Below are 13,376 nucleotides of genomic sequence, written 5' to 3'. Positions count from 1 at the left end.
ACAGTAAGGAGCCTGCTTAGGATTCTCTCTTCTCCCTCTCTTTCTCTCTCTCTCTCCCTCCCTCCCTCCCTCTCCCTCTCTCTTCCCCTCTACCACATGCACAGGTACATGCATGCTCTCTCACAACATAAATGGGTAAACTTTAAAAAAAAAAAAGAAAGAAAGAAAACTGCTCAACTAAATAAGAAAAAAAAGTGTAACCTTATGATATTTAGAATTTCCTTTATAAGAAATAAGATTGAAGACCAACCCTAAATTAACCACTCATCAGGACAATAAAATGATTTTGGTAGTCATCTAAACTCTCTATCAAGCACATCCAGTGTCTATAAAATCAAGCGTAAACATGTGTGTGCTTTTCATATAAAGTTTCATGCTTTGTTATATACTGCTGGACTATTTTAAAAGTGTTTACATACCACAGCAACATTTCAAAAAGAATCATTTGCTTGGGCCTAATTTAACCCTCATTTACAAACTATCCAAGTTTACTATGAAAACTTCAGTATCTTCACGTTTCATTACCATATTCCATTATGATATTAGGAATGTATTTCCCATATATGTGCTGATCTTTCTTCTGATTACACCCAATTCACCAATATCTATGATGTTAATATTTTAGGGAGTTGAGTAAATCACACTTCTGCTTAAAGCCTAAGTTTAGAACCAAGGAAGAGACTGATGCAAGACTGAAAAAATGGACATAAAAAATTCACTCTTAGTGCTAGTCTCGTGGACTTTGGAGAATGTGGCTTATAGCTGTGGGCCAGAAGGAATGCGGATACTGAAGTACATACACAGCCAGACCAACTGAGGCTGCTTTAGCCACCTTAATGTATTATAAAGCAGAGCAATACAGAGGCAGACACCAAAGAGGAGGGAGAAGGGGATCAACACATGCCAAATCCCTTCCCTAGGCTCCCCAATCACCCAAGGGGACATGAGAGAGGTAGCTGAGAGAAGTCATGATTTCTCTAGTTGGTGTGCCTTCCTGTGGCAAGAGAGGTCCAGGGAAAGAAGTTTCTCCCTCACCACAGGCACATAGCAAGTATACTGCAGATCCGGTCATGACCTCCACTAGGAACTGGCAAATATGCACTATTATTTCGTCTTGGCGGCTCTTCTCATTTGCCACCTTCAATTATGTCTTCTGTTCTATTTCTAACAAATGATTGTCCTGCCCTACTGCTCAGAGGATTCTTCGTTTCCTTCCCAGAGCCACCACAGACAGGGAAGACTCTGAACGCCAGTGTTACCGTCCTGGTACCAGGACTTCCTGTGTGATGGCTCTCCCTGCCCCCCCCCCCCCCCGCCCCAAGACAGGGAACTCTCAGAGAAGCTGGAAGAGTAAGACAGGAGATTTGCGAAGCCCCTCAGCAGGGCGCCACAGGCATGTTCCGTAGACAGACTGCATACCACTTCCACAAAACTGCTGCTTTCAAGCAGAACAGAAAAGACAATGGCTTACAGAAAACCCTGGGGATCCTGTAGACTTTCTTTTTGGGATCAGTGGATACATACAGAGTTGATACTATAACATTTATTGTTGCCTTGTTGAAAATGACATAACCTATGGCAAAATGACGTTAAGAGCCGACAATGAGCAGAAGATGTGAACAGACATTACTCCAAAGAAGACAGCCAGATGGCCCACAGACACAAGATGCCTTATCATCAGGGAAATACAAATCAAAACTACAATGAGCTATCACCTCGCACCCATCGGAATGGCTAAAATCAACAACCCAAGAGATAACAGGTGTCAGCGAGGATGTGGAGGAAAAGGAACTCTTGTGCACTGTTGGTGGGAATGCAAACCGAGGCAGCCACTCTGGAGAACAGTATGGAAGCTCCTCAGAAAATTAAAAATAGAACTACCTTATGATCCAGTAATTGCACTACTAGGTATTTACCCACAGGATACAAAAATACTAATTCAAAGGGATACGTGCACCCCAATGTTTACAGAAGAATTATTTACAATAGCCAAGATATGAAAACAGCTCAAGTGTCCATCAGTTGACATAGACGATGTGGTATATAAATATACAATGGAATATTATTCAACCATAAAAAGAATGAAATCTCACCATTTTCAATGACATGGATAGAGCTAGAGACGATAATGCTAAGTGAGACAAGTCAGAGAAAAGACAAATACCATATTATTTCACTCATGTGGAATTTAAGAAACAAAACAAATGAGCAAAGGGAAAAAAATAAGAGAGAGACAAGTGATGAAACAGACTTTTGGGGCACCTGAGTGGCTCACTAGGGTAAGCATCCAATTCTTGATGTTGGCTCAGGTCGTGATCTCATGATTCGGGTGATGGAGCCCCATGTTGGGCTCTGTGCTGACAGCACGGAGCCTGCTTGAAATTCTCTCTCTCCCTTTTGCTCTGTCCCTCCCCTGTGCATACTCTCTCAAAATAAATACACTTAAAAAAAAGAAAGAAACAGACTTAAATACAGAGAACAAACTGATGGTTACCACAGACGAGGTGGGGGGGGGGATGGGTGAAATAGGTGATGGGGATTAAGGAGTGTCCTTGTTGAGATGAGCACAGGGTGATGTATGGAAGTCCTGAATTACTATATTGTACACCTGAAACTAATATCACACTATTAACTAACTAGAAATAAACATTAAAAAAAAAGAGTTGACACACCTGAAAACATACAGAACATTAAACAAATGTTCATGGAAGTCAGAGACAATTGAAAAATAACAGAGAAATGGAAAATGTGTACTAATAAAAATTTTCGTAATAAACAATGTGATTTTTTTTTTTTAATTTGGGAGAGAGAGAAAGAGCATGTGGGTGGGGGGACAGGGCAGAAGGAGAGAGAGACAGAGAGAGAGAGAGAGAGAGAGAGAGAGAGAGAGAGAGAATATCTTAAGTAGGCTCCATGTTCAAAGCAGAGCCCAACCTGGGACTCGGGACTCGAGCTCACGATCCTGGGATCATGACCTGAGCCAAAATCAAGAGTTGGTCTCTCTACCAGGGGAGCCACGCAGGCACCCTGAAAATAATTTTTAAGTGCTTAATAAATGAAATAATACTATCCTGGGGCCATTAAGGAAAAGTAGTTTACACTAAAGTAAAAATGAAGAATTCCTCAAAATCTCTCTCCTTCTAAGTTGGGTATATTTTCCTAAATAACTTCTGTGCACAAACATTTATCTTCAATTGTTCAACTTTCTAACAGTGTGCTAATATAATGAGCTTGAGACTCTCAGTGATATTTTTAGGGTGTATCCCCATATTTAATTTATTATTGCACAATAATTTCATTCTCTCTAAGTATCAGAATAAAATCAGGAGCCAGAAGTCAGATCATGAAAATGCCAGAGGAAGAGAATTTTCACCCTCCTAATGCTTAGCCACCACAGAGATGCAAAATAGCTAAAACAATAAAGTCACATCAGAACAATAACATAGTTATCCTCCAGAGGTGAAATCAGATATCAATTTGTGGAATGTGATGGATGGAATGATCCCATGATCCTATATAGGACATTTGGACTATGCAACAGTAGGCAAGTTATTAAAGACCTTGATTTTTTTTTAACAAAATGCAAGTCTTTATTAATACTAATAATGTTTCTTAAATTAGACAATGATATCTTTACACACTGTTCTGGTTAAACAGAGCTAAGCAAAATTGTTATGCGTATGTACACCTAGCTTAAAAAGTCTGTTGAGAGTTTAGACATGCTAAACGTTTCCAACTGTAATACCAACTCAGAAAAAGATTTGAGAATGAACATAAACCATAAGTAAGATAAGTGCAACAATACTAATAACCAGTAACTCATGACTTATTACACATTATTTATTCATTTAATTCAGCCACTTTTCTAGGGACTCGTTTATATGCCACTACTTAGCCACCACAGTCGCACTAAGAAATAGGCTCCCCAGTGATGACATTTCTAATCTCATCTGTAATCGATCTAATTATGCAGAGTATTTGTGAGGTTTACTTTTTCCTTCTTATGAGGCTGGATTTGGAGCGTCTTAAGATTTTTAATTAACATAAAGGATTATTGAAACCCCACTTAACATTTTTGACTGTTTATATTAGAAATCATTGGATTTTAGCACAAATTTCCATCACTTAATAAAGGGCTCTCAGTGTGTGTGCGCAAGTGTGTGTGCAAGCATGTGTACACATGCCCACACAATATAGACTCTAGTTTTAAGATGAGTCAGGAAGATTATTTATAGGAAGATTATTTTATGCAGATATCTTGTGACTTGCCGTAAGAAAAGTGAAAGCAAATCCTAAAACACAGTTGAGTTTTGTTGGGGGAATATTTTTACTTCCAATTCCTATTGAGAATGTTTTCAATCATCTTTAATGTACTTTTACACTAAACTACAAAGAATTCTATCAATTAATGACTGATTTCCCAACAAATACACAGTAGATATTCATCTGTAGAACTTCAAGTTTACTGCTTTTGAAGAAGATATGCGGAAAATCTAATATTTCTCTTATTCAAACCATATTTAAAAGTATTTTCCAGAAGATTTCGAAGCTGACGTCATCATTAGCTGACGCTCACATCTAGTTTTTTTTTTTTAATTGAAGTATGGTTGAGATACAATATTACATTAGTTCTAGGGGTACAACATAGTGATTTGACCTTTGTATAAGTCTAATTACCATCTCTCATCACACGAGATTAATATTATTGATTACAGTCCCCATGCTATACATTACATCCTATGCCTTATTTAATATATAAGTGTAAGTCTGTACTTTAAAATTTTTTTTCTTTGATGTTTATTTATTTTTGAGAGAAGAGTGAGAGAGAGAAACAGAGTGTGAATGGGGGAGGGACAGAAAGAGAGGGAGACACAGAATCTGAAGCAGGCTCTAGGCTCTGAGCTGTCAGCACAGAGCCCAATACGGGGTTTAAACCCACGAACCGTGGGATCATGACCTGTACTGAAGTCAGAGGCTTAAGAGACTGAGCCACCCAGGTGCCCAGTGAAAGTCTGTATTTTTTTTATCTCCTTTACCCACTACCCACCCTTTCCCTGTTCGCCTCTGTTCTGGCTATTGACAATTTGCTTTCTTTATCTCTATGTCTGGGTTTTAATTGTTTTAATTTTTTAGATTGCACATACAAGTGAAATCATGCAGTATTTGTCTTTCTCTGACTTATTTCACTTAACATAATACCCTCTAGATCCATCCATGTTGTTGCAAATGGCAAAATTTCATTCTTTTTTTGGCTGAGTAATATTCCATTGTGTATATCCATCCATGAACACTTACATTGTTTCCATATCTTGCCTAATAAATAATGTTGCAATGAATGTAGCCATGCATATGTCTTTTTAAATTAGCATTTTCCTTTTCTTGATAGATATCCAGGAATGAAATTGCTTGATCAGATAATACTTCTATTTTGAGGGGGCATTTTGTTCATTTTTCTTTACATTTTTATTTAAATGCCAGTTAGTTAACACACAGTATAATATTAGTTTCAGATGTAGAATTTAGTGACTGAGAAGCCTCCATACTGTTTTCACTAGTGGCTACACCAGCTTGTATTCTTACCAATGGAACATGAGGATTCCTTTTTCTCCACCTCCTCATCAACACTTGTTAAACCTTGTCTTTCTGATAATAGCCACTGGGGCAGGTGTAAGATGATATCCGTTTGTAGTTTTGACTTGCATTTCTCTAATTATGGTTAAGGATGTTGAGCACCTTTTCATGTGCATATTGGCTATCTGTATGTGTTCTTTGGAAAAACACCTATTCAGATCCTCTGCCCATTTTTAAATCAAATTATTTGTTGTTTTTCTTATTGAGTTGTATGTGTTCCATATATATGTTCAGTATTAACCCCCTATTGATATATGACCTACCAATACCTTCTCCCATTCAGTAAGTTGCCTTTTGTTTTAAGTTTTTATTTAAATTCCAGTTACTTAACATACAGTGTAATATTAGTTTCAGGTGTACAATACAGTGATTCAACACTTCTATACAACACCCAGAGTTTATCACAGCAATTGCAATACTTAATCTCCATTCCCTATTTTACCCTATCCCTTCCCCCCGACCCCCCCCCGCCCCCGGTAACCATCAGTTTGCTCTCTATAGTTAAGAGTCTGTCCTTGGTTTGCCTCCATTTCTATTTTTTTATCCCTTTGCTTGTTTGTTTCTTAAACTCCACATATGAGTGAAATCATAAGGTATTTGGCTTTTTCTGACTTCACTTAGCATAATACCCTCTAGCTCCATCCACATCTTGGTAAATGGCAAGACTTCATTCATTTTATGGCTGAGTAAAATTCCATTGTATGTCTAGACCACATCTTCCTTATCTAGTCATCAGTTGACAGGCACTTGGGCTGTTCCCATATTTTGGCTATTATAGATAATGTTGCTGTAAACATTGGGGTGCATGTAGCCCTCTGAATTAGTATTTTTGCATTCTTTGGGTAAATACCGAGTAGTGCAATGCTGGACTGTAGGGTAGTTCTATTTTTAACTTTCTGGGGAACTCCATTCTGTTATCCAGAGTGGTATAAGATCCTGGTGCAATTTCATTATTTTCCTTGTAGCTTCCCAGTTTTCTCAACACCATTTATTGAAGAAATTTTCTCTTCCACATTGCATATTCTTGGCTTCCTTATCATAACTAATTGAGCACCTATGTATGGGTTTATTTCTGGCCTTTTATTCTGTTCCATTGATCTATGGGTCTGTTGTTATACCAACACCATACTGTTTTGATTAATACATCTTTGTAGTATAGTATGAAATCTGAGAGCGTGGTTCCTCTAACTTTGTCCCTCTTTCTCAAGAGTGCTTTATCTATTTGGTGTCTTTGTGGTTTCATGCTAATTTTAGAATCATTTGTTCTATTCTGCAAAAAAAAATGCCATTGGAAGTTGGATGAGGATTCCTTTGAATCTGTACACTCCTTTGGGTAGTATCGACATCTTCACAATATTAATTTTTCCAGTCCATGAACAGGGAATATCTTTCCACTTATTTGTGTCTTCTTCAGTTCCTTTCATCAATGTCTCACAGTTTTCAGTGTACAAATCTTTCACCTTCTTGGTTAAATTTATTCTAGATATTTTACTCTTTCTGATGCAATTGTATGTGCTGTTATTCCCTTGATTTCTCTTTGTCATATTTTGTTATTGGTGTAGAGGAACACAACAGCTTTTTGTATATTAACTCTGTATCCTGCCACTTTACTGAATTCATTTATTAGCTCTAACAGTTTTTGGGTGGTCTTTAGGGTTTTCTGTATACAGTAACATGTCATCTGTAAACAGTGACAGTTTCACCTCTTTCTTTCCAATGTGAGTGCCTTTTATTTCCTTTCCTTGCCTAATTGCAGTACCTAGGATTCCCATCAGTAAGAAAGTGAAGAGAGTGGGCATCCTTGTCTTATTCTGATCTCAGAGAAAAAGCTTTCAGATTTTCACCCTTGAGTATGTTTTAGCTGTGGGTTTGCCATATGTGGTTTTTATTATATTAAGGGTACATTCCCTCTATACCTATTTTGTTGAGAGTTATTATGATAAATGGATTTTGAATTTTGTCATATGCTTTTTCTGCATCTATTGAGATGATTATATGACTTTAATCCTTCATTCTGTTAAAGTGGTGTATCACACTGATTTGTAGAAATAAACTATCCTTCCATCCCTGATATAAATCCCACTTGAAGGTGGCATATGATCCTTTTAATATATTGTTGAATTCAGTTTGCTAATATTTTATTGTGCATTTTTATATCAATGCTAATCGAGGATACTGTTTATAATTTTCTTTCTTTTTGTGTGGTGTTTTTGTCTGCTTTTGGTTTCAGGATAAAGACTGGACTTGTAAAATGAGTTTAAAAGCATTCCTTCCTTTTCAACTTTTTGGAATAATTTGAGTATGGGTGTTAAATCTTTTTTGAATGTTTGGTAGAATTTACCAATGAAGCCATCTGGTCTTGGGCTTCTGTTTGTTGGGAGGCTTTTGATTGCTGATTCAATCTCCTTAGTAGTAATCAGTCCTTTCAGACTTCCTATTTCTTCATGATTCAGTCTTACATAGATAGTCCATTTTTTAGGAATATACCCATTTCTTCGAGAATTGTCCAATTGTTAGTATACAATTGTTGACACTAGTCTCTTATAATCCTTTGTATTTCTGTGGTATCAGTTGTAGCTTCATTTTGGATTTTATTCTTTTGAAACTTCTTTTTCTTTGGTGAGTCTAGCTAAAAGTGTGTCAATTTTGTTTATCTTTTCAAGAAACTACCTCTTAGTCTCATCGATCTTTTCTATTGTGTTTTTAGTCTTTATTTCATTTCTTTCCATTCTGATCTTTCTTATTTCCTTCCTTCTACTAACTTTAAGCTTTGTTTATGATCTTCTTTTTTAGTTCCTTTAAGTGTAAAGTTAGAGTTTTTGAGATGCTTCTTCATTCTGGAGGTAGGCTTGTATTGCTAAGAATGTCCCTCTCAGAACCACCTTTGCTGCATCCCACAGATTCCACCATTGGCTTTCTGTTTCCACTTTGTTTCCAAGTATGTTTTTTCCTTTTGATTTTTTCAATAACCCAGCTGAACTGTTTTTCAACAACCCTACTGAACTGTTGTTCAGTAGCATGCTGTTTAATGTCCATGCATTTGTGGTTTTTCCAGTTCTCTTCATGTAATTGATTTCTAGTTTCAAAACATTGTGGTTATTAGAAAACATGCTTGATAGGATTTCAACCTTTTTGAACTGAGGCTTGTTTTGTGAGCTAACGTGATCTATCATGGAGAATGTTCCATTGGCCACAACTAATTTTTACGTGTAATTAGTTCTGCTCGATGATTATCCACCTTTTTAACCAATTAAAATGTTAAATAATTTAGCACGGTATTCAGAATTTTCACAATCTGTTATTAAAGTTATTCCCTTACTTTATAACTTTATGTTTGAGGCAGTGCTAAGAACCCTAAGGACTCTGCTTAAATCTATGAGAGTATTGCTTTCGATGCAGCAGATACCTAATGAAATAGATAAACATCACTGTTGCAAGGTCTTGCAACATCAAAAGAATATTAAATACTGACACGTTGTACACAAATTTCTCAGCCCCTCAAAATTAACTGATCTTGTAAAAAAAAACAAAAAAACATACAGTGCTTGAGGTCCCAACCTGAAGTCCTGTTTCAGTAGTCTTGGGTTAGGTCCCAGACAACTTTGATGCATAGCCCACGCTAAGAACCATAAATCTATAATTTAGTAATAAAAAATTTTCCTAGGAGAGATTCCATCAGCTGCTGACAGGCTTTCTACCAAAGCAAAGCAAACTGTAGTAATTTTACCTCAAAACTATATTGTTCTACATTTTCCTGCCTTTACTTGTTCCTAGAATGTCCTCTGTTTCCTCCTGGCCAATACTACCCCTGCTGAAACCTTTCTTTAATTCCTTTATCCTTCTGGCTGCTCAGATAAGCCATATGGTCCGAGACTCTCCGCATCACTTGTTTTACCTGTTTTCTCCCTAATTCACCAGTTCTTTGAGGAATTATATTTTGTTCACCTTAGGTATTTGTGTTTGTTGAAAACCTGAATGAAATAAGCTTTGTGAAAAATGATGACTGCACCCTGTAACAAATGCACATGAAACAAGCACTTGAGAAGCCCTAACAGGTGACCATGGTCACTGTGAAACAACTCCTTGGACTGGATTTATGCACAGGACAGCAATCCCCTTTTTACAACTTCCACAAAGTCAGCCAGAATGAGAGAAGCATGAACAGGACAGGCAAGGAAGGCAAAAGGCAGCTTTTGGAAAACTAAATAGAGAATCATAGGGATGAATTTCATAGGTAGCAGATACAGAGCTGAACAGCAAAGGAGGAAACCATGCCACAGTCACAGATGGGGTGCTCCTTTTTGCACATGCTTGACAAATTACATTTGTAATTGACCAAAGTTAATTATTATTAAGGAATATTTTGTTGAACTTGAGGTAGTAATTTTTATTTCCACTCCAGTCGTGCAATTGTCCAGTTGTTTCATGTTAATATTTTGGAGCAAACCGGGCCCAAATTAAAAAAAAAAGAAAGAAAGAAAGAAACTGGGCGAGTAATCAAAAATGTTTACAACATTGATTTTTCAGGACTTGTTAAGTAAGCAAATATGAAAAAATATACAATGGCTTACATGATTTTAGCAACAACGTCACATAATGACTAATCACATATTCCAAGCTCTTTCAAACATTCAAAATGTTCTTTCTAGCGCATAATTCATTTATAAAAGCAATTAACTTACTCTTGATTTTTAAAGGCCACCTTTAAATATCCGCCTTTTAAAATGTGTTTTCGTTTCAAATATATTTTCAAATATGTAGCATATTGTGGAGAGCCACCTGTCATCACAGAAAAAAAATGAGGAAAATTTGAAACCTTTTTAGTCCATAAGTTGTGCATTTTTTTCCACTAGTGATAGTTTAAGCTGTTCACATTTATCAGATATAATTTTTTAATCTCAGTCACCATTACAAAGTATCATTAAGTTTCAGTAATGTTAAAGGAACATGTTCTATGACACCATTTAAATTGAATAAATTGAAGACAATGGACTGACAATGGACAACGACCGAGGCACATGGTTGCATTACAGAATCCCAACTTCTTCAGTTTATATGCTCACTATGAATCTCATATGGCCATCAGATGTATAGAAAGAGTGAAGGCTCCTATGTCAATCCATAACTAAAACTAATAAAGTTCTATTTTTTCTGGTTTGGGGGTGTAAAAACTGCACACACAAGCAGTATAGTAGAGCTAATATATTCTCCGAGAGCCCAACATGCACTCAATGGCATAGGCATACCCCAGTTTGGAAACCATACCAGACATGGCCCGCCTGGCAATGATGGCTCCATTTGGTCTACACTTGCAGGTCATTCTAGCAAGACCTTTCGTTATCGTTCATTTCAACGTGTACATATGGCATGTAATACTTTCTCCTTTGTAACAACTGGAGTCATTTCAGGTAAGACTCAAGTCTTATCTGAACCACTTACATAAATGGCTATTCTATCATGTCCTGTTCTGTAGCTTGCTTTATTGGCAATATATTTTGGTGTGGCGAGGCATATGGATCTATCCCATATTTTCTTAATTGTAGCACAGTGTTTCATCGCATGGTTCTGTCATCCCTTAGTTACCTAACAATGGTCATAACGGTGATTGTCAAATTTTGGCATTTGGATCACCTGGGAGACCTGTTTTGCATTTTTAACATAGTCCCAGGTGATGACGATGCTACCAGAATAGAGATGCACTATTAGAATCACTGATCTGCTCTAGGAAATTGCTGGAGGATGAGTAATGCTGATGTCAAATTTCAAATAATATTGCCAAAGTGCCCTCCCAGATGGCTATTCTCCACTTTGAATCCCAAGGTTCCCACACGTACAGCTAATCCTTATATTATCCAACATTAATTATTGCCAATCTGATGCCTGAAAACAGTATGTCTTTCTAATTTGTACTTTATGAATGTCAGCAAGGTTGAACATCTCGTCTTACATATATCGTCCATTTCCGTTTTCTTTCCTCTTCAAAATTTGGGATGTTAGTATATATGACTTTTGAAAATTCACTCATGTGACTTCTTTACATATTCATGGTATTTACTGTTTGCTTCTATAGGTGTGTGTTCCCATCCGTCCTTAGCTTTTTTTTTTAATTAAAAATTTACTTTTTTAGAGCAGTTTTATTAGATTTGCAGTAAAAATGAGGGAAAGGTATTGAGATTTCCCATATACTCCCTGCTCTACACAAGTACATTCTCCCTTTATCCATATCCCCCACCGAAGTAGTACATTTGTGACAATGATTGAATCTAGATCAACATATCAAAATCACCCAAAGTCCACAGATAACCTTACAGTTCACCCTTGGTGTTGTATATTCACTGGGTTTGGACAAATACTTAATTATACGTACCCATTATTATGATCTCATACAGACTATTTTCACTGCCCTTTGAGTCTTCAATGCTCCACTGATTCATTCCTACTCCCCCAGTTAAGCCCCTGACAATCCCTGATCTTTCTACTGTCCCCATAGTTTTTGCCTTCTCATATAGCTGGAATCATTCAGCACGTTGCCTTCTCAGATTGGCTTCTTTCATTTAGCAATGTGCTTTTACGTTTACCCCATCTCTTTTCATGGCTCGATAGCTCATTCCTGTTTAGTGCTGAATATTGTTCCATTGTCTGGATGGACCATAGTTTATGCATCCACCTACTGTGGATACCTTGGTTGCTTCCAAGTTTGGGCAATTATAAACAAAATTGCTACAAACAACTGTGTGCAGGTTTTTCCGTGGAGATAAATTTTCAACTCCTTTGTGTGAGCATGAAGGAGAACAGCTGTTGGTTCACAGGGTAAGAGAGTGCTGACTTTTGGAAGAAACCACCGACCTGTCTTCCAAAGTGGCTGTACTGTGCTGCATTCCCATGGGCAATAAAAAAAGATTTCCAGTTTTACATCTTCACCACGATTTGGTGTTACAATATTCTGGATTTTGGCCATTCTAATAGATGTACAGTACTACCTCACTGTTACTTTATTTTGCATATCCCTTGACTTTTAACCTTAGCTATGAAGACTTTTTTTCTCCATAAGATTTAAGGATTAATATGGGCAAATTTCTCAATACTTTATTTTGTTGTCCATAAAGACATTAAATATGCAACATGAATAAACATTCCCATAACTTTACCTAATTTTTATACTCTTAAAGCATGTAGACCCTTATTCAACACAGAATTTGTTTGTGGTGTATAGACAGAAATCGAATTTTACTTCATTTTCCATATAGACAGCCAAGGATATAACATTCAGACAATTGCACTGACTGAAAAGTTAGAACTGAAAAGTTCTATATATCCCTCCCACATGTGAAATTCTTATCCAAGTAGGAGTCTACTTCTAGTCCTTATATTATTGTCTTAAGAACTTAAGGTAATTCATGTTTAAAAAAAACCAAACAGCATAGGGACATCTGGGTAGCCCAGTCAGTTAAGCATCCAACTTTTTATTTTGGTCCATGTCATGATCTCACGGTCATGGGGGATCAAGCCCTGCATCGGGCTCTGTGCTGAGTGTGGAGTGGAGCCTGCTTGGGCTTCTCTCTTTCCCTCTCTCTCTGCTCCTCCCCTGCGTGTCCACTCTCCCTCTCTCTCAAAATAATTAAATCAGCATTTAAAAAAGAACATAGTGCCTGTGCATGCTTTGTCTTATTGTTCTTGTAATCTTCCTGTTAATTGTCTTGTGCTGTGTTGGTCATTTACATTTACATGTGATTTACTGAATCAAT

The 13,376-nt window shown here is 37.0% G+C and overlaps 1 protein-coding gene across 1 annotated transcript in view; it reads right to left on the bottom strand.

The window, feature by feature from the left end:
• The window catches only part of CTNND2 (catenin delta 2), a 938,499-nt gene that overhangs the window by 816,898 nt on the left and 108,225 nt on the right, over window positions 1–13,376 (bottom strand). The window lies entirely within an intron of this gene.

The sequence above is a fragment of the Panthera uncia genome (genome assembly GCF_023721935.1).
Source record: "Panthera uncia isolate 11264 chromosome A1 unlocalized genomic scaffold, Puncia_PCG_1.0 HiC_scaffold_17, whole genome shotgun sequence".
Classification (NCBI taxonomy): domain Eukaryota; kingdom Metazoa; phylum Chordata; class Mammalia; order Carnivora; family Felidae; genus Panthera; species Panthera uncia.
The sequence above is the reverse complement of the archived record's forward strand: the minus strand, read 5'-3'. Positions and strand labels throughout refer to the sequence as shown.